Source organism: Schistocerca americana, chromosome 1 (genome assembly GCF_021461395.2).
Source record: "Schistocerca americana isolate TAMUIC-IGC-003095 chromosome 1, iqSchAmer2.1, whole genome shotgun sequence".
Lineage (NCBI taxonomy): Eukaryota > Metazoa > Arthropoda > Insecta > Orthoptera > Acrididae > Schistocerca > Schistocerca americana.
Window position 1 is genome coordinate 871,407,411 of NC_060119.1, and position 26,706 is coordinate 871,434,116.

Consider the following 26,706-nt stretch of genomic DNA (forward strand, 5'->3'; position numbering starts at 1 on the left):
GACGACACTGAAGAAACTTTAAGCTCGACTGAGTCGTGTTCGCCCTCATCGGCAAAAGCAGGATGTTGCTGTTGCACGACAATGCACGGCCACATGTCAGTCAAAAAACCATGGAAGCGATCACAAAACTCGGATGGACAACGCTGAAACACCCGCCTTACAATTCTGACCTGGCTCCATGTGACTATCATCTCTTTGGGAAACTGAAAGACTCTCTTCGTGGAACAAGGTTTGAAGATGATGACTCTCTTGTGCACGCTGCCAAACAGTGGCTCCAACAGGTTGGTCCAGAATTTTTGCGTGCGGGTATACAGACACTGGTTCCAAGATGGCGTAAGTCAGTTGAGAGGGATGGAAATTATGTGAAGAAATGAAAATATTGTTCCTAAAGGATGTATCTACATACTGTAAAACTTTCAAAAATGTAGAATAAAAGATGGATTTAAAAAAACAGTGTGCATTTCTTTTCGAGTGACCCTCGTTTTAAGACATCACAGAATGACTTCCATGGTGCTAGAGAGAGATGTAGAGGGCAAAATTTGTAGAGGAAGACAGAGATTGGAGTACATTCAGAAAGTAATTGAGGACTAGGTTTGAAGCACTACTCTGAGAAGAAGAGGTTGACAGAGGAGAGGAATTTGTAGCGCGCCGCATCAAAAAAGTCGTAAGACTGATGACTCAAAACAAAGAAAAAAACCCTCATAAGCCCTTAAAAACTCTTTTGTTGTCCGAGAAAAACATAGCATAGAGGATGCCCAGTTTCAGTTGCACAATGCAATAGCCTTTGAGCGTGTTCTCATGTGCATAATGTGAGGTACAACAACAGTTCCTACAAATGTACCGCTTCTGGGCCAGCAGTTTCCACAAACGGTAACGTCTTTTCCAGTGCAGTTATCCTAAACGGTGATCCTTATGAACAAGACTTAACAATTGGCCTTCTCAGAACAACATATGTGCAAAGGGAAGCGTTGGTGGAAGTTGCTGCTGAGACCGCGATGAATAACCGAGCTGCGAGGGTCATTTACGTCGATAAGCGTATCGCTGTTTGCGCGGCGTATCTCGCGCGAGCGATAGCAGCCGGTTTCCGGGGCCCCTGCGGTGCAGGCAACCCGCGGCGCGCACCAGCCGCCACTCCTGAGCACTGACAGGTCGGCTTCTTGCGTCACCCACAAGCCGGTTTCACGGAATGCGCTCCAGACACTATTTCGCGTTCCGTTTGCCTGCACCGAACGGACACTTGCAAGCAGTGACACCACGGCGTGCCAGTGTTTCGGATCTGCTAACCAGTGCTGTGAACTAAGCTCACTTCGTATGCAAACGAGGCAGTTCTCGGGAACATTATATTAATTTATCTGTAGAAATGTATCAGATATAGAGAATAATCTACTTCAGTGTTGTCGGCGGCACGTGGTATAGACGACAATTCGGTTAGCGGAACACGGTGATCTTATCTCGTACATTAAATTACAGCGGGAAAATACGCGTCAACCAGTATTCGTTTGTTGTTTACAGATGTAATCTGTTCAGCATTCTTTTTTTTTTTTAACTCTGCTTTCTCACGCGTTGTGATATAGAATTCACAAACGCCAACAGATATCTACTCTACACGAATTACAAAGAAGAAAGTGTTAAAAAGAGCGTAAATTGTTCCTGTTACCGTGGCTATCACAAAGAAGCGTAGCTCTACAGTAACTACACGCCAGTGTGGCACCTACTTTAACTTAGCATCATGCAATACGATCTACATCTACATCTATATCCACACATACATTGCACAAGCCTCGTTATGGTGTGTGGTTGAGGGTACTTTGCGTAACACTCTGTCGGCCACTGTGGCCGAGCGGTTCTAGGTTCTTCAGTCTGGAACCGTAACACTCTCATTTCCTTTCCACCCCTCTCCCCCTTTCCTTTTCCAGTCTTGAATGGTGGGCTAGAAGAACGATTGTTGTAACATCTGTCACTGGAGATTGATGTCACGTGATGCTTTCTCGGTGCCTAAATGAACCTGCAACGAAGGACGTTGCTCTTCTTTGGATGTTTTCTATTTGGCCAGTCAATGCTATCTGGTGAGGGTCTAAAAAAATTGACGAGCAGTGCAGACGTGTCGCTCGAGCGACTCCTTCGTGGGCGCTCTTCATTCCCGGGTGATTCTCCGGATAAATCTCAGCCTAGCATCTGCATTTCCTGCAGTTAGAGTTCGTTCCACTCTAAATCGTACATTATGGATACTCCCAGCTATTTAATGGATCCGGCTACATTCAGCGTTAGACAGTTGTTCTGTGATTCAATAATGGGTCTTTAAGCCACTTTATACGTAACATATTACATTTATCTATGCCTAGATCTTCATCTACATTCCTCAAGTCACCTCACGTATGTGGCGGAGGGAACTTGTGTACCAGTGTCAATTCCCCCATTTTCTGTTCCAGTTTTTCGGAAAGAATAATTGCTGGTAAGCCTCAAAGTAAGATTGAAATCTAAAATTTTAGTGTCATGGGTTTTTCGCGAGATATACGTAGGAAGAAGCAATAAATTTGTTGGCTCTTCTACCAACGTACGCTATCGGCACTTAAGCAGTAGACCACACCACGAAGCAGAACGCATCTCTTGCAACGTCTCATACAGGGGTTGTCTGCGCATCTCGGTGACGCTTTCACACTTACTAAATGAAACTGTAATGTAACGTGTTCCTCTGTCAACCATACCAGGTACGTAACCAGCAAACGGAGCAATGCCGAGACAGGCCAAACCTCGGCACGCACGCGGCCCACAAACCCAGCTCGTGAGCAGTTTGGCATACCGTGGCCGGCCCTGTTCTAAGAACTTGTTCCTACACTACTGGCCATTAAAATTGCTACACCACGAAGATGACGTGCTACAGACTCGAAATTAAACCGACAGGAAGAAGATGCTGTGATATGCAAATGCTTAGCTTTTCAGAGCATTCACACAAGGTTGGCGCCGGTGGCGACACCTACAACGTGCTGAAATGAGGGAAGTTTCCAACCGATTTCTCATACACAAACAGCAGTTGACCGGCGTTGCCTGGTGAAACGTTGTTGTCATGCCTCGTGTAAGGAGGAGAAATGCGTACCATCACGTTTCCGACTTTGATAAAGGTCGGATTGTAGCTTATCGCAATTGCGGTTTATCGTATCGCGACATTGCTGCTCGCGCTTGTCGAGATTTAATGACTGTTAACAGAATATGGAATCGGTGGGTTCATGAGGGTAATACGGAACGCCTTGCTGGATCCCAACGGACTCGTATCACTAACAGTCGAGGTAACAGGCATCTTATCCGCATGGCTGTAACGGATCGTGCAGCCACGTCTCGATCCCTGACTCAACAGATGGGGACGTTTGCAAGACAGCAACCATCTGCACGAACAGTTCGACGACGTTTGCAGCAGCATGGACTATCAGCTCGGAGACCATGGCTGCGGTTACCCTTGACGCTGCATCGCAGACAAGAGCGCCTGCGATGGTGCACTCAACGAGGAACCTGGGTGAACGAATGGCGAGACGTCATTTTCTCGTATGAATCAAGGTTCTGTTTACAGCATTATGATGGTCGCATCCGTGTTTGGCGACATCGCGGTGAACGCACATTGGAAACGTGTATGCATCATCGCCATACTGGCGTATCACCCGGCGTGATGATATGGGGTGCCATTGGTTACACGTCTCGGTCACCTCTTGTTCGCATTGACGCCACTTTGAACAGTGGACGTTACATTTCAGATGTGTTACTACCCGTGGCACTACCTTTCATTCGATCCCTGCAGAACCCTACATTTTAGCAGGTTAATGCACGACCGCATGTTGCAGGTCTTGTACGGGCCTTTCTGGATACAGAAAATGTTCGACTGCTGCCCTGCCCAGCACATTCTCCAGATCTCTCACCAACTGAAAACGTCTGGTCAATGATGGCCGAGCAACTAGCTCGTCACAATACGCCAGTCACTACTCGTGATGAACTGTGGTACCATATTGAAGCTACATGCGCAGCTGTACCTGCACACGCCGTCCAAGCTCTGTTTGTCTCAATGTCCAGGCGTATCAAGGCCGATATTTCGGCCAGAGGTGGTTGTTCTGGGTACTGATTTCTCAGGATCTATGCACCCAAATTGCGTGAAAATGTAACCACATGTCAGTTCTAGTATAATATGTTTGTCCAATGAATACCTGTTTATCATCTGCTTTTCTTCTTGGTGTAGCAATTTTAATGGGCAGTAGTGTAGTTTCCTAACAGATGTCCCAGAAAACTTACGCTAGTCGTTTTTTGTTACAAAACACATTTCTGTTATTAACCAAATCAGAAATTAAATTCCATTTTGCTCTCAAAATCCATTACAATCGCTTCTGATGTTCTGACAGATGAAGTATTAGCAGAATAAAGCTGTCCTATAAGAGACACGGAAAAGGATGACTCATGTATATTGGATACTTACCGACTGACCAGTCCTTCCTCGCCGTATTTTGTATAATCGGAGCCCTTCTCTCACTAAAGCACGTTGGAGTCATTATATCTGTAACAAAGAAAGGAGGCAATTTTTCAGAAAAGAGGAATTTGTGACTATTCGGACATCACGTACGTATGTGAGTGTGTGCTTGTTTGTCAAAGATATGCTGAGATGAACTGTTGATAGATTTTTCCATTACATGGTTTATGGTATCTGACTGAGAAATCTAGAGGTTATTCTACCATCAAATTTTATCTGACAATTAGATGTGCGAACTCCACATAAGAACGCCTGACAAATTACAAAATGATATAAGATTGTGAGCAGTTAGACCTACTGTTTAAAAAGGAACGTAATGCTTTGTAAGCTAACAAAAATGTAACCAGAAGAAGGAATAAATATCTTAAACTGGTCACAGTAAAAATAAATTTTCAAATGGTTCAAATGGCTCTGAGCACTATGGGACTTAACATCTGAGGTCATCAGTCCCCTAGACTTAGAACTACTTAAAGCTAACTAACCTAAGTACATCACACACATCCATGCCCAAGGCAGGATTCAAACCTGCGACCGTAGGAGCTGCGCGGTTCGGACTGAGCGCCTAGAACCGCTCGGCCACCGCTGCCGGCAATAAATTTTTGTAAGCAGTTATGGTACGTTTTTGTTGCTATTACAAATTAGGTAATCGTATCACGTTTCCCTGGGACAATTTCACAACTTTGTAAGCTGCTGTTCGCTTTTCGCAGTTTCCTCCTTCCAGCATACCACCTGAATATGAGTACGTAGTAAATTTCTCCTCCTGCAGATACCGCTCACCTTTGCAGTCTTCATTAACTTCTGGCCATGTGTAAGAATCACAGTAGCAAAACGAGTGTTTGTTCTATTTTATTGATACAGTCAGCATTAAACTCGAACTGTGCCTAATAAGTAGCCAGTACAAGTTTGTCAGCATTAAGTCGTAAACTCCATCGAGTTTGATCGAGATTTCTGTTTTCCTAGGGCGTTCCCATGTAACCTGGAAACCTGGTCGCAGAAGAGCACCACCTTTTGTTTCCACGATCACGTCCTGTCAGAATTTCGAAATTTTTCAGCGGTGCCATAATGATATCTACAAAGATCGCCTTCCAGGTAAGGGAAAATGTGAAAATCAGAGAACGCTTGTAGATGCCATTGCGCCGAGGAAAAACGAACTGTATATAGGAGTGGACACGGTCCACAAGGATAGATGCACATTTGTGTTGATCCAGTGAGCCTTCCAGAATGACGAGATCACACAGGAAATTCCACGAATACATTCCACAGACCATAACAATCCTTCCTCCGGCCTGGACCCTTCTGACGAAGAGTGTTTTCTTTCAGATGTTTCACGCCGTACATGACAGTGGCCATCTGTCCGGTGGAGTACAAAACGTGATTCAACTGAAAAGGCCACCTGTCGCCAATGCACGTCCAGTTGCGGCATCGGCGTGAAAATTCCAGCCTTCGTCACCGATTAACAGAAGTCAGCATGAGTGGACGAAACAGGATCCTACTGCAGAAATCCATACGCAGCAACGTTCGTTGAACGGTCATTCAGGAGACCCTGTGGGCTGCCCTTGGTCATATGGGCGGTCTGTTGCTCAAGAGCTGCACGTCTGTTGGCCCATACACATCTCTGCAGCCGTCGTTCACCCCTGTCATCTATGGCCCCGGGTTAATTTTGGATAGCGCCATTTTTCCATGCACGGTGTAATTTAACCATCCTGGTACGCGAATTGTTTACAAAGTTATCCCGAAAGTCAATGATCATGCCATTCTGGATGTCACATAAATCGTTCCGTTTCCACATTACGACAACCACCGCATTTTTTCTGCGCTACCAATATTCCAGTCTTTTACTTTATTGGCCTTTGGATTTGCTGTATTCCGAAAACATATATTCCAGATATTAGTCTGCTTTCAAATAAGACTTTGATTATTTTTTCTTGTAATAGTTTGGCGACAAAAGAGAACTCGGATACTGACTTTTTCAGTTTAAAACTGTTTTCTTTATTTCCTTCAATTAAATCAACTTCAGGTCAGCGTTTTATTTACGAGTGCTGGTTCACTATTCAGAACCCACCAAGCGGAAGTGCACCGCAACTTTTCAGCTATCTGAACTTCAAATAATCACAGGGAGCTCAAACACTTCAAGCGTTGACTTCCGCGACCAGTTAATATCTAAAATTCAAAACACAGCACTCGATGATCTCTTTCAGAAAGAACTAGCGTGTTCTCTTTTGAATGATTCTTGATTTGTTGTTTAGGACCAAAGGTAGAAGCTATCACATTCTCAACAAACTTGCGATTGTTTCTCACTAAATAACTATTGCGTAGGATGATAGTTCTCTTTAATGTACTTTAGACATTCAATGCATAGAACGAGATTTCCGGAATTTACTATATCGCGTCGCTCACACCGAAGTCACATAATAAATCCTAACCCAAATATCGCCAAGTCACTACTCCTTGGTGCTTGCGTACATCAGTACAACCACAAAAATACAACGCAACACTACTATCCCGCCGCGCGGTCCAAGGACCTGGTGATACATGCACCTATAGATCTGGATTTTTCCTGTAGCCATTCCTACTTAGACGTTTTGCACTTTCTGTCAGTCTCATTTTTAGTCGTCTGTATTCCCTACATTAAGGCACTTTTATATTTTCTCCTTTTATCAATTAAATTCATTACCTCCTGTGGTATGAAAGGATTTCTGCTAGGCTTTGTCTTTTTACCTATATGAGCCTCTGCTGTTTTCACTGTTTTATCTCTGAAAGCTATCCATGAGTCTTCTACCATATGTGTTCCTTTCCCCTGTTTCAGTCAATTGTTTCCTAATGCTCCATTTGAAACTCTTTGCAACCTCTAGTTATTTCAACTTATCAGGGCCCCATCTCCTTAATTTCGTACCTTTTTGCAATTTCTTCAGTTTTAGTAGGAGAAGGGGGAGGAGATTACTGCTTAACGTCCCGTCGACAACGAGGTCATTAGAGACGGAGCACAAGCTCGGATTAGAGAAGGATGGGGAAGGAAATCGGCCGTGCCCTTTCTAAGGAACCATCCCGGCATTTGCCTGAAGCGATTGAGGGAAATCACGGAAAACCTAAATCAGGATGGCCGGACGCGGGATTGAACCGTCGTCCTCCCGAATGCGAGTCCAGTGTGCTAACCACTGCGCCACCTCGCTCGGTCTTCAGTTTTAGTCTACAGTTCATAATCGATAAATTGGGTCAGAGTCCACATCAGCCCCTGGTTCTGAAATCTCTGTTTTACCATTATGTAATCAAACTGACACATTCCCATGTCTTCAGGTCATATATGTAATTGTTTTTTCATGATTCTTAAACAAAATGTCAGCAGTGATGAAATTATGCTCTGTACAAAATTCTATCAGCTAGCTTCCTCTTTCATTTCTTTCGCCCATTCCATATTTACCTACTATTTTTCTTTCTCTTCTTTTTTTCCTACTATCGAACTGCAGTCGCCCTCCACAATTAAATTTTTCTCTCCCTTAACCATTCGGTTAATTTCTTTTAGCTCCTCATACATTCTCACAATTTCTTCACCATAGTTGGCATATGAAATTTGTGTGGTTGGTGTTGGTTTCGTGTCTATCTTGGCTACAACAGTGGGTTCACTGTGCTGTTCATAAGCTTAATTCATAGGATAAATCAGTCAGTTGTTTCCTCAAACAATCTCAAAATCATAATTTTACATATTTAACTTTTACATATAAAAATTTAAACATATACAAGAGATTTCCTTTTTTATCATTTTCCTTGCTCACAAATCTTATATGAACAGATTTCTGTAGCTTTGGCGTCCGTTAATGAAGCGTAGCCGTGTCGCTAAAATCTTGGTATAAGAAGCAAAAAAATGTGTATTGCATTTCCAATGCACTATACTACTGCAGTTCGATAGTAGGAAAAAAGAAGAGAAAGGAAAATAGTAGGTAAATATGGAATGGGCGAAAGAAATGAAAGAGGAAGCTAGCTGATAGAATTTTGCACAGAGCATAATTTAAACACCGCTGACATTTTGTTTAAGAATAATGAAAAAACGATTATATATATGACCTGGAGACACGGGAATGTTTCAGTTTGATTACATAATGGTAAAACAGAGATTTCAGAACCAGGGGCTGATGTGGACTCTGACCCATGCTACTTTCAAAATATTCATTTAAGTTTTCACTGTCTGTTGGCATTTTTATAACGTTAGTGTCCTGAGCAAACGCTATACGTTCACGAGATGAAAGTGAAACAACCAGGTGATGGTATCTTTGTTGTCCGAAACTCAATGTATACACTTCTCCCCACGGGTGTTGGTGCACGCGTAACGATGGATTCACAGAGCCAACATTTAAATTGAGTGGTGACACTGATGTTCAGTTGCATTAAAATCCTAGCATCTGGGAGCAATGAAATTTCTGTGAAGTCTGGGACTTACTCTCACAGCTATTCGCTGGCATTTCTAGCGGCATGGCATCATACTTTCTGTCGCTGTATGTTTCCACCCTCCCGTGGGAAGGTAATCATTATGTACGGGTGAGACTGGATTAGTAACAAAATCGGTCTAGAATTAGCGAATTAGCGGTCCTAGAGAACGCCACAAAGACCTTTATCGGCACATCTAGTGAATTTGTTCTCCGCTGTTGAGATGCCGATGTTGATCATGCCGGTAGAAGAAAACTTAATTCAAAGCACAACGTGCCATTGACCCAGATGAGAAAATTCATGGCCTTTCCGTCGATACGCCGTCGTTTGCTTCGGCGTAGGTACTACATGTATGTTCGGGAAAGCCATCCGTACTTATTTGTGCTAAAGTAGTTTATTTAGACGCTGGTATGTTCCCTTGAACTCGTCGGCTTCTACTGTCTCCTTCTCTTCGCTTATGCGCGAAGCTATGACGTTGATTGTTTCTGACATTATTCCCTGGTTTTTAATAGCGCAAGTCGTTAGGTAAAAAGTTATAGATGGAAGACAAGGCCCCGTAGTCTGCGTAACTTTACAGCGTAATAGACTCAAAACAGTTCTACGGACAGAAGCTGTATCTTCATCTCATGCTATCTTTCAACGCTTTCTCTAGTAGTTTAAATGTTTTGGCGTGAGAACATTTCTATTCTTTCCACATTTAAATGAAAATTACATAATCTTAAGTTTCGTCTTTATAATTGCCGACTACCTCACAAATGAAATTCAAAGATATCAGTCACTGCTCGTGGGAGCATTTAATATTGAAAACTCAAAAACACTTCGTTGTAAGGCCTTTCGAATACTTTTCATCCCGAAATATTAACACATTTCGCAGTGGATCATATTTTAAACACTGTGCGCCCTTTATCTAGCTAGCAATGTCTTAATCATCACTGGACAGCGGATTCTCTCCCTTTTCTTCGTATATTTTATTACTATAAGGAAATAGTTATTGATATCTTGAATCTTCGTCTTTCAACCCCTATGCAAAGTTTTCCCTAACTGCTTGAAGGAAAGGTCGCTTGTTTTCAAAACTCTATTTTTTTTTTAATACAGACAGGACACCAGATACAAAACACAGGACGCAAGAATTCAGAGACAAGGGACAAGAAGCAAGAAGGGCTGAAAGAATGCCTTGCGTCAGTGCATACACTGCTGAAAAGCAATACAGTATTGACAGCTTCAGGTTCTTCAGATCTTCAGACACTTCTTATTTCAATATTAATTTTATGAAGACTAATAAAAGCTTGTCTCATGAAATATGCTAATTTTTCAGAGTCGTATTTTTTTGCTGAAATAAAAGAGTGGTTACAAGATGACATCCACACACTGCGATGCTTAACGTTCATCTTTGTCATGAATGGCACATGTAATTCCGCAGTCAACAAGAAGTGTCTTCATAATGGTACTCGGACAGAGGCACGGGAGCCATCAGCTAATTAATGCACTGAGCAAGTACTACACCACTTGTCCCATAAGCCGAAGATCGTCCCGTTCTGCTAAACTGATTGTTCGTTTCCTTTACCAGCAACAATAATAAAACGCTTACAATTTTCCAGCCACCTGATACACGTACTCCTCACAACATATCTGCCTTGTATCTGATAGATTCAGCAGCTAATCAGTCTGATTCTATAGAAATTTTTGAGCCTTCTTTGCAGCGACTCAATTTCAGTCGTAAGCAATCCGTGCTGTGAACGGTTACGTAATTCGGCAACACTGAGCAATTAATCCGGAGAGAGCCACGCCCAAACGGAACTCTGGCGCGGTAGCGCCTCCCTTGCATCCGAAAACGAGATGTTTATGCAACAGGGCGCGTTTCTGGGAACGCGTGGGCGTGTCCTGCCGTGGGAGTTCCCGAGAGACAGGTGGCAGGTGTCGGCCCCACGCCGATCCTATCTGTCCCCAGAGACAATAGATGTTTATCACGGCCACCAAGGGTGCTCGAGCCCTGTCAAACACGATACATCTAATTAAATTCAGGTTCACCACCGTTCGGAAGCAGTCGTATTTGTTTTATCGGAGGCCACTTGTTTTGCCAAGTACCGACTGCATTCTCGGAACGGGAACTTATACCGTTATTCTTTCGAAGCAAATTTTTTTAGTGGACTCATAAATGTCACTGCATGCTTTTGTGATTGACGTCAAAAAGCCATTAACGTCTTACAGATACGAGGGGCGTTCAAAATGGTTCAAATGGCTCTAAGCACTATGGGACTTAACATCTGTCATCAGTCCCCTAGACTTAGAACTACTTAATCCTAACTAACCTAAGGACTTCACACACATCCATGCCCGAGGCAGGATTCGAACCTGCGATCGTAGCAGCAGCGCGGTTCCGGACTGAAGCGCCTAGAACCGCTACGCCACAGCGGTCGGCGAGGGGCGTTCGATAAGAAGTACTACACCATATTTATTTTTCTGAATGAAGGTTGGTTTTATTGAGGACTCCAATTCGCTATATTGTTCTCCACTATTATGGCTACAAAACCTTATTTTTATATATAATCTCCTTTCAATGCGACGGTGTTATGCCACCTCACTGGAAGCGCCTGTACGCCCACATATACCACTCTACTGGTCGACGTCGCAGTCAACGTCTTGCTGCATCAATAACCACGTCATCATCCACGCACTGCTTCCCGCTGAAACAGATGGAAATCAGGAGGTGCGAGATCCGGACTATAGCATGGATGAGGAAGAACAGTCCAATGTAGTTTTGTGAGATCCTCTGGGATGCGCAGACGTGTGGAGCCTTCCATTGTACTAGAGAAGGAGAAATTCGTTTGCATTTTTGAGGCGACGAACAGTTTCCTGAAGATAGCACAACACACTTCAGAGTTGATAATTGCACTACGAGGGAGGACGTCGAACAGAGTAGCACTTCAGAGTCCAAGGGGACCGTCACCATGGCTTTACCAGCTGAGGGTGCGCTTTTGAACTTTTTCTTCGGAAGAGAGATGGTGTGGCACCACTCCATGGACTGTCTTTTTGTTTCCCGTTCGAAGTGATGAACCTATATTTCATCTCCTGAGGCGGTGTTCGACAAAAAATTGTCGCCATCAGCCTCGTAACGCGCAAGCAATTCCGCACACATGGTCCTTCGTCGCTCTCTATGGCCTTCTGTTAGGCAGCGAGGGATCTAGCGTGCACACACCTTTGAGTACCCCAGCTGGTGGATGAGTATGTCAGCACTACCATCGGAGACGTCCAGTTGTGCAGAGAAGCATTTGCTTGAGAGCCGTCGATCAGATCGATTGAGAGTGTCCGCAAGTTCCAATATTGCCGGAGTCACCTATGAATGTCGTCGATGCTCTCGTTTTCCACCAAAAGAAGATGAATGATAGCTCTCTGCTTGGAACGCACCTCTGTTGCAGACGCCATTTTGAAGGCTTCGTATAGCGCCACTACCTATCGGAACTTCGTGAAACTATAGGGTCTGAAGTATAAACACTCCGGAACATCCTACAAAAAAATTCCGCAATTTTTCAATCAAAGTTGGCCGAGAAAAAGAAATGTATTGCATTACTTATTGAACACACCTCGTAAATAATTTTCCAAAGCGTATAAAATCAACCAGTTGCCTTTTTTTCCCTTCTAAATTCACCTTCGCACAAAACACCCAGTAAACCTGTTAGAAATTTTTCTAATCCATATTTGGCATACAGCAAACCAGTTCTTAACAGTAGTGGTTAAAAACAGTCTTGGTTGCAATTTTAGTGTTTTATTTTTCAACTACGCGTTTCACCTTATTTGGCCATCTTCAGGTCATCTTAATTTGATATTTCTTAGAAGAATCCTCTAGTCAGTGTAGCCAGAGGGCATCGTCGAATATATCAGGCCAACATCGCCTTCGTTAGTAAGCATAATGCTTACTACCTGGGCCCCCATCTTATTCTGTTACTCGCTCCTGTGAACGGGAACGCGTTATGCAGATATTGGTGTCCATCTAGAAACGTTTTTACTGAGTTTAGCGAAGACGATGTTGGTCAGATACATTCGACGATGCCCTTTTGCTACACTGACTAAAGGATTCTTCTAAGAAATACCAAATTAAGATATCCTGAAGATGACTAAATAAAGCGAAACGCGTAGTTGAAAAATAAAAAACTAAAATTGCAACCAAGACTGTTTTTAAAGAATACAGTAAACCTGTTGTAATCAACGTGAGTCCAGGTGATGTTAGCCGGACAATTAAGTGACGATATTCCCGTCACGTTCATTTAAGAAGCAGTGACAACAACAGTTTCCTTATCGATCAGCATATTCCTTCACTGTTTACGTTCATTTCCCCAAAAACTCAAAATCAAATTAATTTCTGCCGTAGGAGTAAAAACTGAGCAACAAATACAAGAAAAGAACTACGGTCACAAACTCTCTACCCTTCACGGTTCTTGTGAGACACAAAAAATTTTCCGGACTAAACTGCACGAGAAAGAACAGTTCATGCGTATTACTCCAGAAAATTTAAGGGAATAACAAGACTATTAAAAACGAAGTGTTCTCAGATAGAGACACAGGTGCAGGAGACTTCACATGTGTCGAAAATTAGACTGTTTGTTACAAACTGTGCAACACTGTTAGTGAAAGTCTGCTACGTTTCGAATAAACCTTTTTCTGCAATTTCTCTAACTACGGTTTCGTTTTACTGTGTGACTAAATAGTTGAAGCAGAGACGTTGGTTGCTACATAGGTTTGGACAGGCTTTATCTCTTCAGATCGAACATTTACATTTCAACACAAATGAGTAACCCAGCGGCACATTCTGGAAAATCACCGACAAAACTTTCCAGATCTTCAAACACTCTCATAATATCCCTCGTCGATAGTGTTTGATAGCTAAGACATGAACTTGTCTGCATCCTTTGCACTTACTTTCGGGTCGAAAGAGCGGTCACGTGATGAGAAAAACTGACGTAAATCGTTAAGTCTGAAACAAGGTTAACCCCACATTTGAACTCCAAACCGACTGTTGAAGTACTGTATTAACGTTTGTTACCGCCCATGAGTATCAACATGGAGAAACCACTGGTTAAACTAATATTTGGCTTTAAAGGATCAAATGTGGCTCTTATTAAATACCATTTCTTTGGTACAAGCTAGTTGAAAACTGCGAAACATGTATCACTCTTTCATTGGCTTTGCCTCAGTGACTCACGCATGAAACGCCTTATTTAAGGATGATATAAGTTGGAGTTCCCGAACTCCATCAAATCGTGAATCTATACTGGGTAGTGACGTGTAAATATCACTGTACATCAGCGCGGAGTCAGCTGAAGGTTAACGGACAGGCACAACAGCAAGGTGAATACAAAAGGTCTACGTTGTCTCTACGGCTTTAAGGTTGGTAATAACGCCGACTAGGCAGCAAAACCGTAGGCATACAGCAGCGACTGTGGGAGTCTACCGTCCAGCTCTTTGTCAGCAGTGAAGCAAGCAGTAAAGCTGATTCCCCATCAGGTACGAGATACACTGAGGTGGAAAAAGTCATAGGTTGCCACCTAATATCGCGACGGGTCTCGTTTTGCCCGGCTTAGTGCAGCATCTCAACATAGCATGGACTGAACAACGTGTTGGAAGTCCCCTGCATAAATATTCAGGCATGCTGCCTCTACAGCCGTCCATAAGTGCGGAACTGTTGCCGGTGCAGGATTTTGTGCACGAACTGACCTCTCGATTATGTCGCACAAATGTTCAATGGGATTGATGACGGGCGATGTGAGTGGCCCAGACTTTCGCCCGAACTGTCCAGAAATCAGTCGCGAACAATTGTGGAGCGGTGACTTGGCATAAACTCAAAATTCCGTCGTTGTTTGGGAACGTGAAGTCCATGAATGGTTGCAAATGGTCTCGAAGTAGCTGAACATAATTGTTTGCAGTCCATTATCGATTCAGGTGGAACAGATGACCCAGTAAACACAACCCACACCATTATGGCGTCACCACTAGCTTGTTGACAGCCTGGGTCCATGGCTTCTTGGGGTCTGCGCCACACTCGAACCCTACCATCAGTTCTTACCAACTGAAGTAGGGACTCATCTGACGGTTTTAGTCGTCTTGGCTCCAACCGATATGGTCACGAGCCCAGAAGAGGCACTGCAGGCGATGTCGTTCTGTTAACAAAGGCACTGGAGTCTGTCGTCTACTGCCCTAGCCCACCCAATAACACCAAATTTCGCCGCACTGTCCTAACGGATACGTTCGTCGAACGACCCGCACGGATTTCTCCGGTTATTTCACTCAGAATTTCTTGTCTGTTTGCTCTGACGACCCTACGCAAACGCCGCTGCTCTCAGTCGTTAAGTGAAGGCCGTCCGCCACCACCGCGTTGTCCTTGGTGTGAGATAATGCCTGAAATTTCACTCCAAGTTTAAACGCAGCCAAAACATCTCAGACAAACAGAAGCTAAACGATGTCGAAGTCAGCGTAAGGAGGGCTATGCGTGAAGCGTTCAGTGAATTCGAAAGTAAAATTCTATGTACCGACTTGACAGAAAATCCTAGGAAGTTCTGGTCTTACGTTAAATCAGTAAGTGGCTCGAAACAGCATATCCAGACACTCCGGGATGATGATGGCATTGAAACAGAGGATGACACGCGTAAAGCTGAAATACTAAACACCTTTTTCCAAAGCTGTTTCACAGAGGAAGACCGCACTGCAGTTCCTTGTCTAAATCCTCGTACAAACGAAAAAATGGCTGACATCGAAATAAGTGTCCAAGGAATAGAAAAGCAACTGGAATCACTCAATAGAGGAAAGTCCACTGGACCTGACGGGATACCAATTCGATTCTACACAGAGTACGCGAAAGGACTTGCCCCCCTTCTAACAGCCGTGTACCGCAAGTCTCTAGAGGAACGGAAGGTTCCAAATGACTGGAAAAGAGCACATGTAGTCCCAGTCGTCAAGAAGGGTCGTCGAGCAGATGCGCAAAAGTATAGACCTATATCTCTGACGTCGATCTGTTGTAGAATTTTAGAACATGTTTTTTGCTCGAGTATCATGTCGTTTTTGGAAACCCAGAATCTACTGTGTAGGAATCAACGTGGATTCCGGAAACAGCGATCGTGTGAGACCCAACTCGCTTTATTTGTTCATGAGACCCAGAAAATATTAGATACAGGCTCCCAGGTAGATGCTATTTTTCTTGACTTCCGGAAGGCGTTCGATACAGTTCCGCACTGTCGCCTGATAAACAAAGTAAGAGCCTACGGAATATCAGACCAGCTGTGTGGCTGGATTGAAGAGTTTTTAGCAAACAGAACACAGCATGTTGTTATCAATGGAGAGACGTCTACAGACGTTAAAGTAACCTCTGGCGTGCCACAGGGGAGTGTTATGGGACCATTGCCTTTCACAATATATATAAATGACCTAGTTCCATGCGGCTTTTCGCGGATGATGCTGTAGTATACAGAGAAGTTGCAGCATTAGAAAATTGTAGCGAAATGCAGGAAGATCTGCAGCGGATAGGCACTTGGTGCAGGGAGTGGCAACTGTCCCTTAACATAGACAAATGTAATGTATTGCGAATACATAGAAAGAAGGATCCTTTATTGTATGATTATATGATAGCGGAACAAACACTGGTAGCAGTTACTTCTGTAAAATATCTGGGAGTATGCGTGCGGAACGATTTGAAGTGGAATGATCATATAAAATTAATTGTTGGTAAGGCGGGTACCAGGTTGAGATTCATTGGGAGAGTGCTTAGAAAATGTAGTCCATCAACAAAGGAGGTGGCTTACAAAACACTCGTTCGACCTATACTTGAGTATTGCTCATCAGTGTGGGATCCGTACCAGATCGGTTTGACGGAGGAGATAGAGAAGATCCAAAGGAGAGCGGCGCGTTTCGTCACAGGGTTATTTGGTAACCGTGATAGCGTTACGGAGATGTTTAATAAACTCAAGTGGCAGACTCTGCAAGAGAGGCGCTCTGCATCGCGGTGTAGCTTGCTCGCCAGGTTTCGAGAGGGTGCGTTTCTGGATGAGGTATCGAATATATTGCTTCCCCCTACTTATACCTCCCGAGGAGATCACGAATGTAAAATTAGAGAGACTAGAGCGCGCACGGAGGGTTTCAGACACTCGTTCTTCCCGCAAACCATACGCGACTGGAACAGGAAAGGGAGGTAATGACAGTGGCACGTAAAGTTCCCTCCGCCACACACCGTTGTGTGGCTTGCGGAGTATAAATGTAGATGTAGATGTAGATTCTCGGCACACTTTTGACACTGTGAACATCGAATACTGAATTTCCTAACGATTACCTAAATGGAATGTCCACTGCTTACTATTCGGCGTTCACAGTCTGTTAAATCCCGTCGTGAACCATAATCACGTCGGTAACCTTTTCACATGAATTAAATAAAATGTGTGTGAAATCTTATGGGACTTAACTGCTAAGGTCATCAGTCCCTAATCTTACACACTAGTTAACCTAAATTATCCTAAGGACAAACACACACACCCGAGGGAGGACTCGAACCTCCGCCGGGACGAGCCGCACAGTCCACGACTGCAGCGCCTCAAGACCGCTCGGCTAATCCCGCGCTGCTCACATGAATTACCTGAGTACAAGTGAGTGCTCCGCCATGACACTTCCCTTTTATAACTTGTATGCGCGATACTTCCGCCATCTGTATATGTGCTTATCGCTATCCCATGACTTTTATCACCTCAGTGTATTATCGTCTTGAAGTATGACCTCTACCGGTTTACCCAAAGCCGTGGTATAACGAAAAAAATGTATTTTATTCGGTTATAAGTAAAACAGTTAGTACATGTTCATTATTATGCTGTCAGCAATGGACATAATCACGAAAAGCGGACTCGAAACGGATAACTCGCCTGAAGACGATGTTGAGCGCCGTCTTACTCGTGTTGTTCATTGTCAAGTATCATACTCTGGTAAAATAATTAATGCAGCGTACACTTAAACACGGCTGAGTGAAATGAGCCCCTGTGATGGTTTACCATCACTCGCCACAGGCCTGTTCCTTGGGTCATGCATGCATGTCCGAAGGGACTTTCCATCGTAATTCTTAATAACACAGACACTGTAATATCGTATTTAGCCGCCGACCCCGGGCAAGCGACCCTTAAGTAAAATGTCTCACCTGCACAGGAATATACATAATGGATGTACGATTACAGGATGTCGACACTTGGTTGACGACATATGGAAGGGGTGTTCCCAGAATGAAATTTTCACTCTGCAGCGGAGTGTGCGCTGGTATGAAACTGCCTGGCAGTTTAAAATTGAGTGCTGGACCGAGACTCGAACTCGGGACCTTGACATATGGAAGTTTGAGCCTGGCCGTAAGTCGTGCTCGGATAGTCAAATGGAAAAGCGACCGCTCACGATAGGGGGGAAATCCGGGTTCGAGTCCCGATAGGGCACAATTTTCATTGGAGTCATTCCATATACCGCTGATGGTCGTCCACATTCGCAACTGCGAATACATTTAATGTATGTAGTGATTCGTTCATGGTAGAAAGTCTGAAAGCCCGTGCTTGTCCAGCGTCTGCTTGTCATTTCACTTGTTTTTTTTTTATACGAGGTAAAACGCGAGTGCTTGAAAATGTCAAACAAAAGTGATTATACGGATATAAAAGGTAGAAAAGGTAATCTCAGTCATGCAGAAAACGCTTCGATTAGTGCGCGGAGGCCAGTTAAACGACATAATTTCGTTAAAATGAGACCGTTTCGACATCGGCGAACTGTATGGTACTGGCTTCAGTGATAAAAAACCCAAGGTGAAACTTTAAACGCTTGTTTTTTTTCAAACAACATTTTTTTCAAATTGGAGGAAACTATAACTCATGAAATATACGTACAATTACATTATACCATTTTGTAATCGTTGTTTTACTGTAGTACGTAGCATTTTTGCGGTATATTTTAATCTTGATTTATCGTGCATGCTTTTATAACCACTTCTTTGTCGAAAAACTTGCCTTTTATTTCAGATTGCCGCCATTTTATTAAAATAATTTTTTTAAAAAAGTATCCCTACGTACTGCGTTAGACAACGCCATCAGTTTCGAAGCAGTTTTTGAAATTTTGTTCTAGGTGGTGTTCAGAGTTCCCATCAAGCGCTCTCGTGCTGAGCGAAGGACTTTCGTCGATGTCGTGTAATGCCCTTTGGGTGCCGGTTTTTTACTTAAATATCATCATACAGTCTTAAAGGTGTAAAGTCATTTTAGTGATTTGTTTGCGAAAAAATCATTTGAGAAAAAATTTTCTCTGACTCTTATACTGCTGTCAACTTCCACCCTGTGTACCATCAGGTACTGCGGAAAAATAACGCTTGAAATCGCTTTCTAGGGACGTTCATGTTTAAATGTTGCAGATGGTTCATTAGCAGCAACACATGCATACCGAACAGTTACAATGCCACGACAGCTGAGTCTCTGACGTTGTCAGCAGTGGAAAAAGCCTTCGGAGACAATAGGGACTGTACGGAAAGCTGGTTTTACGCAAACGACTTTCTGGTCGAAATAGACTACTCGAAGTGCGTTCGTCTTTCCTGTGTATGTGCAAATCAGCAGTTAACACTACGAAAGTGTAGAGTTCTAAATTTCCGAGTATGCTGCACACAGCGCTTGTGCAGAAACAGGGGTGTATGGCGGCGTCTGCTAACGTCTGAAATTGGCCTATTCTGTCTGAGATTGCTCCTAATCGTTATTGTCCCGTTTGTTTTCTTTTCGTGATACACTGAAAAATTACACCCGGTCCTGGTTTCTTTCCTATTAGTGTTCGTCTACATTCGAGACGAAATATCTGCGTTTTACACGGAAAAAGCCCACTTTATATGGTTCAAATGGCTCTGAGCACTATGGGACTCAACTGCTGAGGTCATTAGTCCCCTAGAACTTAGAACTAGTTAAACCTAACTAACCTAAGGACATCACAAAAATCCAAGCCCGAGGCAGGATTCGAACCTGCGACCGTAGCGGTCTTGCGGTTCCAGACTGCAGCGCCTTTAACCGCACGGCCACTTCGGCCGGCAGCCCACTTTATACATAAATATGAACGTAAAAAGAGAAATAGGTTTTAATGAAAGCCGGCCGCGGTGGCCGTGCGGTTCTGGCGCTGCAGTCCGGAACCGCGGGACTGCTACGGTCGCAGGTTCGAATCCTGCCTCGGGCATGGGTGTGTGTGATGTCCTTAGGTTAGTTAGGTTTAAGTAGTTCTAAGTTCTAGGGGACTTATGACCTAAGATGTTGAGTACCATAGTGCTCAGAGCCATTTTTAATGAAATTGGTTCAGCAGTGAAAAAATCAGAATTATTCGACAAGAAATGTAATTTTCGATGTTATTTAGCACTTAGTAAAACAACAAGATACAAAGGATAGGGCAAAATGGAGCTATTTGCTGCCTTCTAGATATTGTTTGATGTGTTTACACGGATCTATTTTCTTGAGAAAATAAATTTATATGTTCTGAAGTGTTTGGATGATACTTTTCCCATTCTTTTAGGCCTCAGGAGTGTAGAGAATTTTGAACAGTTTTTGACACGAACTATGAATTTTACTTTGGTCGTTAATGAACTCTGTTACTGATTCCTCCTGTATTTTGTTACCATATTTCGATTTTTTTTGTAAAACTGATAGTGCCTCATAAACTCAATTTCCCCGTTCAGTGTCAAAGTGCACAGCAGACAGTTCTCAAATCACATGCAGTTCTGGCGGTGACATGTAAACGAGAATGATCACTCTAAACTACAACAAAACATCAGGTCCTGCAGGAAGTGTCATCACTTCTGTCTCTAAGCTGGTCGTAGGTTGTGTTCCAAAAATGAACAGCATAGAGACAGAACTGATGACACTTTCTGCATGACCTGACTATCATTTTGCAGGACAATGCTCAAGCACATACAGTGCAAGCTGATTTGTTTGACTGATATGGCTGCTAAGTGCTGTACCACCTACTGCACTCCCTTGACGTAAACCCTCGTGAGTTCAACTCGATTTATAAACTGAAGGAAACACTTGATGGCATTCGCTTCAGAACTGCTACAAATTCGTCGGGCAATAGACCGCGGCGCTCGAACTGTCAACGCAAGTGGCACTGCTAAGAGTATCCTACGACTTCCACATCGCTGGCAACGGGTTATACACAATGCTGGTGACCACGTTGAAGGTCAGTAAAACTTTGAAACGCGTATCTATTTTGTACGAGCTGTAAATAATTAGTTGCCACTATTAAAGTTCCAACCCTCGTACATTTGAATATCTTAAAGTTTCATGTAACGTAACTTGGTAATAATATATCTAAACATTAGTACGACCTACTTCCAAGAGTGTAACAACACCACTGCACGTGTGCTATGGCTTCTGACCAATCATCGCGTTTGCGTTTGCTTACATCAGGTTTATTCTTATGATGACGCGGTTATATTACCAGCGAGCCCTCTCGCCTGTACTTACGAGTCCACCGCGGCGCTCGGGGTCACAGCACGATCTAATAACACCTGAAGGTGGACGTATAAGAGCCCGATACCGGTCATGTTCTACATAAAAGAACCTTACAACTGTAGCGGTATTTTCAACCTCTGATCTATCGACACAGTTAGTCGAGTTTCGACCACAGGCGATACTTCTCCAGATCAACGTGACGACCCAGTGAAGGTATGGGAAAAGGCCAGAAAAAAGATAGGTCAACAGATGTGAAACGATTCTGCAGTGGCTGTGTGGTTCAGAACTACGATGCAGTGTACCTTCGGACATGCATGCATGTTGTCTCAACAGCCCAGACACTGCAGTATCGTATTTATTCACCGACACAAGGCATATGACTTTCAATTAAAATGTCTCCCCTCTACAGGAACTGCGCAATGGATGTACGATTTTGGTTTGTATACCACATGGTTGACGACGTATGGAAGTTTGGGTCTTGTCGTGGAGCGTGCTCGGATAGCGTAATAGTAAGGCGACCTCTCGCAATAAGCGGGAAATCCGGGTTCGATTCCCGTTCCGGTACAAATTTTCACTGTCGTTATTCCATGAAAATGAAATGTCGTGTGGCGAGGGCCTCTCGCCATGTAGACCTGAGCGCCTTGTGCAAGTCTTTTGAGTCTTTGACGACTTGCGCGTCGATGAGGATGAAATGATGATGATGATGAAGACGACACAAACACCCAGTCCCTGAGCGGTGACGATCTTCAACCCAGCCGGGAGTCGAACCCGGGCCCCCCGGCATGACACGCCAGCGCGCTGTCCAGTCAGTTATGGTGGCGGACGTTATTCCATTATACAGCTGATGGTTGTCCATATTCGCAACTGCGAATACATTTCACGTATATCACACATATGTCTTCACGTGCTAAAGAGAAATGTTGGAACCCAACGAGTTGATACGTTAATCACGAGCAAGTTCAGCGTTTCGTCGTGTGGGACGTCTCTTTATCTTTAGACTACACGGGGCGCCATAGCATCGGCGATCCTCTGCACTGGCGTTACGCACAGCTTCCTGCAAAATGCAGTACAGACCTGACATAGCCGAACAAAGAAGTTTCCGTGTCGGAACACGAGCCGCGACCGCTGGCTCGCCACGTCTACGCACGGCTAGTCCTCCACCGGGATGAGCAGCGCGCTCGTTAAGTGAGGAGCCGCGGTGAGATTGTTGGCGGGCGTCTGGTGCGGCTGACCGGCGCGCGAGGAATGCGTCAGCCGTGATTCAGCCGCGCTGACTCAGACGAGCAGCAAATGTCAGCGAGCCGCCACCTGGCCCAAACACAGCGCCCGCTGCCGCCGCCGCTCCCACGGCCCCTCTCAACACGTGTGCTCCCGCTTGCGCTACCATTCATTATCTGACAACTGACGGGCTGTTCCACTTGCTGTCGACGATCGCTCACGCCTACAACCTGCTTAACACTTCAAAGTTTCCCCACTACACGACGCAGTACAGGTCTGGTATGAGAAAATGAATTAATGTGTTCAACATCTTTCTTTCTTTTGCTGGTGCCTTGTCCCCCGCTTTCGCAGGGTCCGATTTGGCAAGGTTAAATTTAAGGGGTGGCCGGATGCCCTTCCTTCGGCTACCCCGTTCCTATTTTACTTGCAAATGTTAACAATGCCACTTAACGTAACATACCTCACGAAATAGTACTTGATTCGTTGTCAATGATGTAATGCTGTATGCGATGGGTGGGGCTCACAATATATATTCTCGAGTAAAAAACAAAAACAAAAAAAAAAAAAAAAATGGCTCTGAGCATTATGGGACTTAACTGCTGAGGGCATCAGTCCCCTAGAATTTAGAACTACTTAAACCTAACTAACCGAAGGACATCACACACATCCATGACAGAGACAGGATTCGAATCTGCGACCGTAGCGGTCGCGCGGTTCCAGACTGTAGCGCCTAGAACCGCTCGACCGGCTTCTCGAGTAAAGCTGCCTTATTTTAGACCGGCGGTAAGCCTTCAGTCGCGCGCGCGCGCGCGCACACACACACACACACACACACACACACACACACAAAGAAAAAGCCTTATTCAGCAGCTGATGTTTTTGTTCTTACCGATCTTATTTCGCTCACAGCCACCAGCCGTCATCATACCATTTTATTCTGTTATTACTGTTGCTTATATTCTAGATATTTTCAGTCATGTTAGCATCTCTTTTTATAGAGATCCCTCTGAGTACGTATTCCTATTGTACTGCAGTGCCTACAGCCTGAAGATTGACCAAATCATAGATCGAAACTTGTTGCGAAACAAGCATCTGTTGCGGTCAGGGTTGATGTACTGAATGTTAATATTTTACACCGATCGCTGTTCCCTCTCCACTGAAAGAATGCTTACCTAAGTTGTAAACACATTTAATGTGAGTAATAACGCTAGACGTACACCCTTGCAGATGACCTGTGTAAGTTCTGTTGATGGAGGAAATTTCGTTCTTTTATATTTCATCAGGAGAGATCCTGCCCTGGCATTCATTATCCACACTGCCCTTAGCTAAATTACAAAGCTGGCAGCAGCATTTCATAGTGGTAGCGTGCGCGTGGCACTGCCCTGGGATGGTGGCCTCAGGCCCGTCTTCCCCTTGGTGCTGCACACATCAAAAAAAGTTTTTCATCACCTCGATTCCGGAACCTGTACATAAAATTGGAACAGAGGTTAACATAAACATCATCTCCACTCATTTTATTGGTCATGAAAATCACACATTGAGTGTTGTACCACAATATAGCGAGACCTTCAGAGGTGGTTGTCCAGATTGCTGTACACACCGGTACCTCTAATACCCACTAACATGTCCTCTTGCGTTGACGCATGCCTATATTCGGCGCGGCATACTATTCACAAGTTCATCAAGGCACTGTTGGTCCAAGTTGTCCCACCCCTCAACGGTGATTCGGAGTAGATCCCTCAGAGTGGTTGGTGCGTCACGCCGTCCAGGAACAACCCTTTTCAATCTATCCCAGGCATGTTCGATAGGGTTCATGTCTGGAGAACATGCTGACCACTCTAGTCCAGCGATGTCATTATCCTGTAGGAAGTTATTCACAAGATGTGCACGATGGGGGCGCGAATTGTCGTCCATGAAGACGAATGCTTCGCCAATATGCTGCCGATATGGTTGCACTATCGGTCGGAGGATGGCATTCACGTATTGTACAGTAATTACGGCGCCTTCCATGACCACCAGCGGCGTACGTCGGCCCCACATAATGCCACACCAAAACAGCAGGGACCCTCCACATTGCTACACTCAGTGGACAGTGCGTCTAAGGCGTTCAGCCTGACCAGGGTGCCTCCAAACACGTCTCCGATGATTACCTGGTTGAAGGCATATGGAACACACATCGGTGAAGAGAACGTGATGCCAATCCTGAGTGGTCCTTTCAGCATGTTGTTGGGCCCATCTGTACCGCGCTGCATGGTGTCTTGGTTGCAAAGATGGACCTCGCCATGGACGTCGGGAGTGAAGTTGCACATCATGCAACCTATTGTTCACAGTTTGTGGCTGCACGAAAAGCATTATTCAACATGGTGGCTTTGCTGGGAGGGTTCCTCCGAGCCATAATCCGTAGGTAGCGGTCATCCGCTGCAGTAGTAGCCTGTATCTCCTCCATATCCGAACCACATCACTTTGGTTCACTCAGAGACGCCTGGACATTTCTCTTGTTGAGAGCCCTTCCTGGCACAAATTAACAATGCGGACGCAATCGACCCGTGGTATTGACCGTTAGGCATGATTGAACTACAGACAACAAGAGCCGTCTACCTCTTGCTTCGTGAAATGACTGCAACTGATTCGCTGTCGGAGCCTCTCCGTCTAATAGGCGCCACTCATGCATAGTTGTTTACATCTTTGGTCGGGTTTAGTGACATCACTGAACAGTCAAAGGGACTGTATCTGTGATACAATATCCACAGTCAACGTCTATCTTCAGGAGTTCTGTGAACCGGGACGATGCAAAACTTTTTTTGATGTGTGTATTTCGTGCAGTGGGCTACATGGTCGCCCTTCTCTCTCTCTCTCTCTCTCTCTCTCTCTCTCTCTCTCTATCCACCAACCAATTGGCATGACCATCTATATGCTCTCATCACAGTCGACTGCACTAATTACACTTAAGAGACAACTGTTTCTTTGCGAAGAAAGGTGTTAATGAGCACAGAGGCAGAAAATCTGTCCATTTAGGCAACTTGAAACTATCATTTACTGTCTTCAAGTCTGTGATGTCTACGACTGTGCGTATTCCCAGACTGTGCTTAATAAAGGACGGTATTACCCGAAAAACTCTTATTGGTATCGGAGACGCAGACCGGTACTGAGTTTCAGCTTATCTCATACAGGCGGTGGACTAAAATATGGAAACACTGAAAACACAACACACTAACTTTCCTAATACGGGATAGGAAACCAGTTAGCATTCTAAAAAGCTGCCAGTCGTCTGGAAACAGATAAATACAGGTTCAAATGGCTCTGAGCACTATGGGACTTAACCTCTAAGGTCATCAGTCCCCTAGAACTTAGAACTACTTAAACCTAACTAACCTAAGGACATCACACACATCCATGCCCGAGGCAGGATTCGAACCTGCGACCGCAGCGGCCGCGCAGTTCCAGACTGTAGCGCCTAGAACCGCTCGGCCACCGTGGCCGGCGATAAATACAGGTCCAGTATCGTTTTCAAGGGAATCTTCTACCATTCATTCCTGCGAAATAATGGCTAGTTAGGGTTACTACGTGGTTGATAGCCACCACGCACCATTCTCTCCAAAGTAGACCGCAAAGGCTAAGTAATGTTGAGATATGGCGATTGTGGTGGCCATGTTAAGTGCGACAATCCATCTTCGTGTTCACAAAGACAGACCAGGGCAAGTGAGTGGTGTGAACAGGAGTCCTGTCGTGTTGGAGCATAGGATCGCCACTGGGGAACTAACATTGTACTACGGAATGACGTACTACGTTCACTTATTGCAAGCTGTGCAAGCTGCAGCACTTGATACTGCTCTTCCCGAATAACGTCTCATTGATTTGAAGAATACTCCACGAACAAGAAGGTGAGATGCCTACCAGATCACATGACTTCAATCCTAATGAGGGCATCCGGGATGCCTCCGAGAGAGTCGTGCATGCCTTAGGCCCAGTTTCGTGACTTGTGGGAGACAGTTTGTCAGTCCTAAATCAGGAAAGTTGTCCATGTCGCTAATTCTGTTCTCAACAATCACAGAATTTGTGTTGTCTAATAATTTGCTCTCAGTGAATGTTGTTTCAATGACC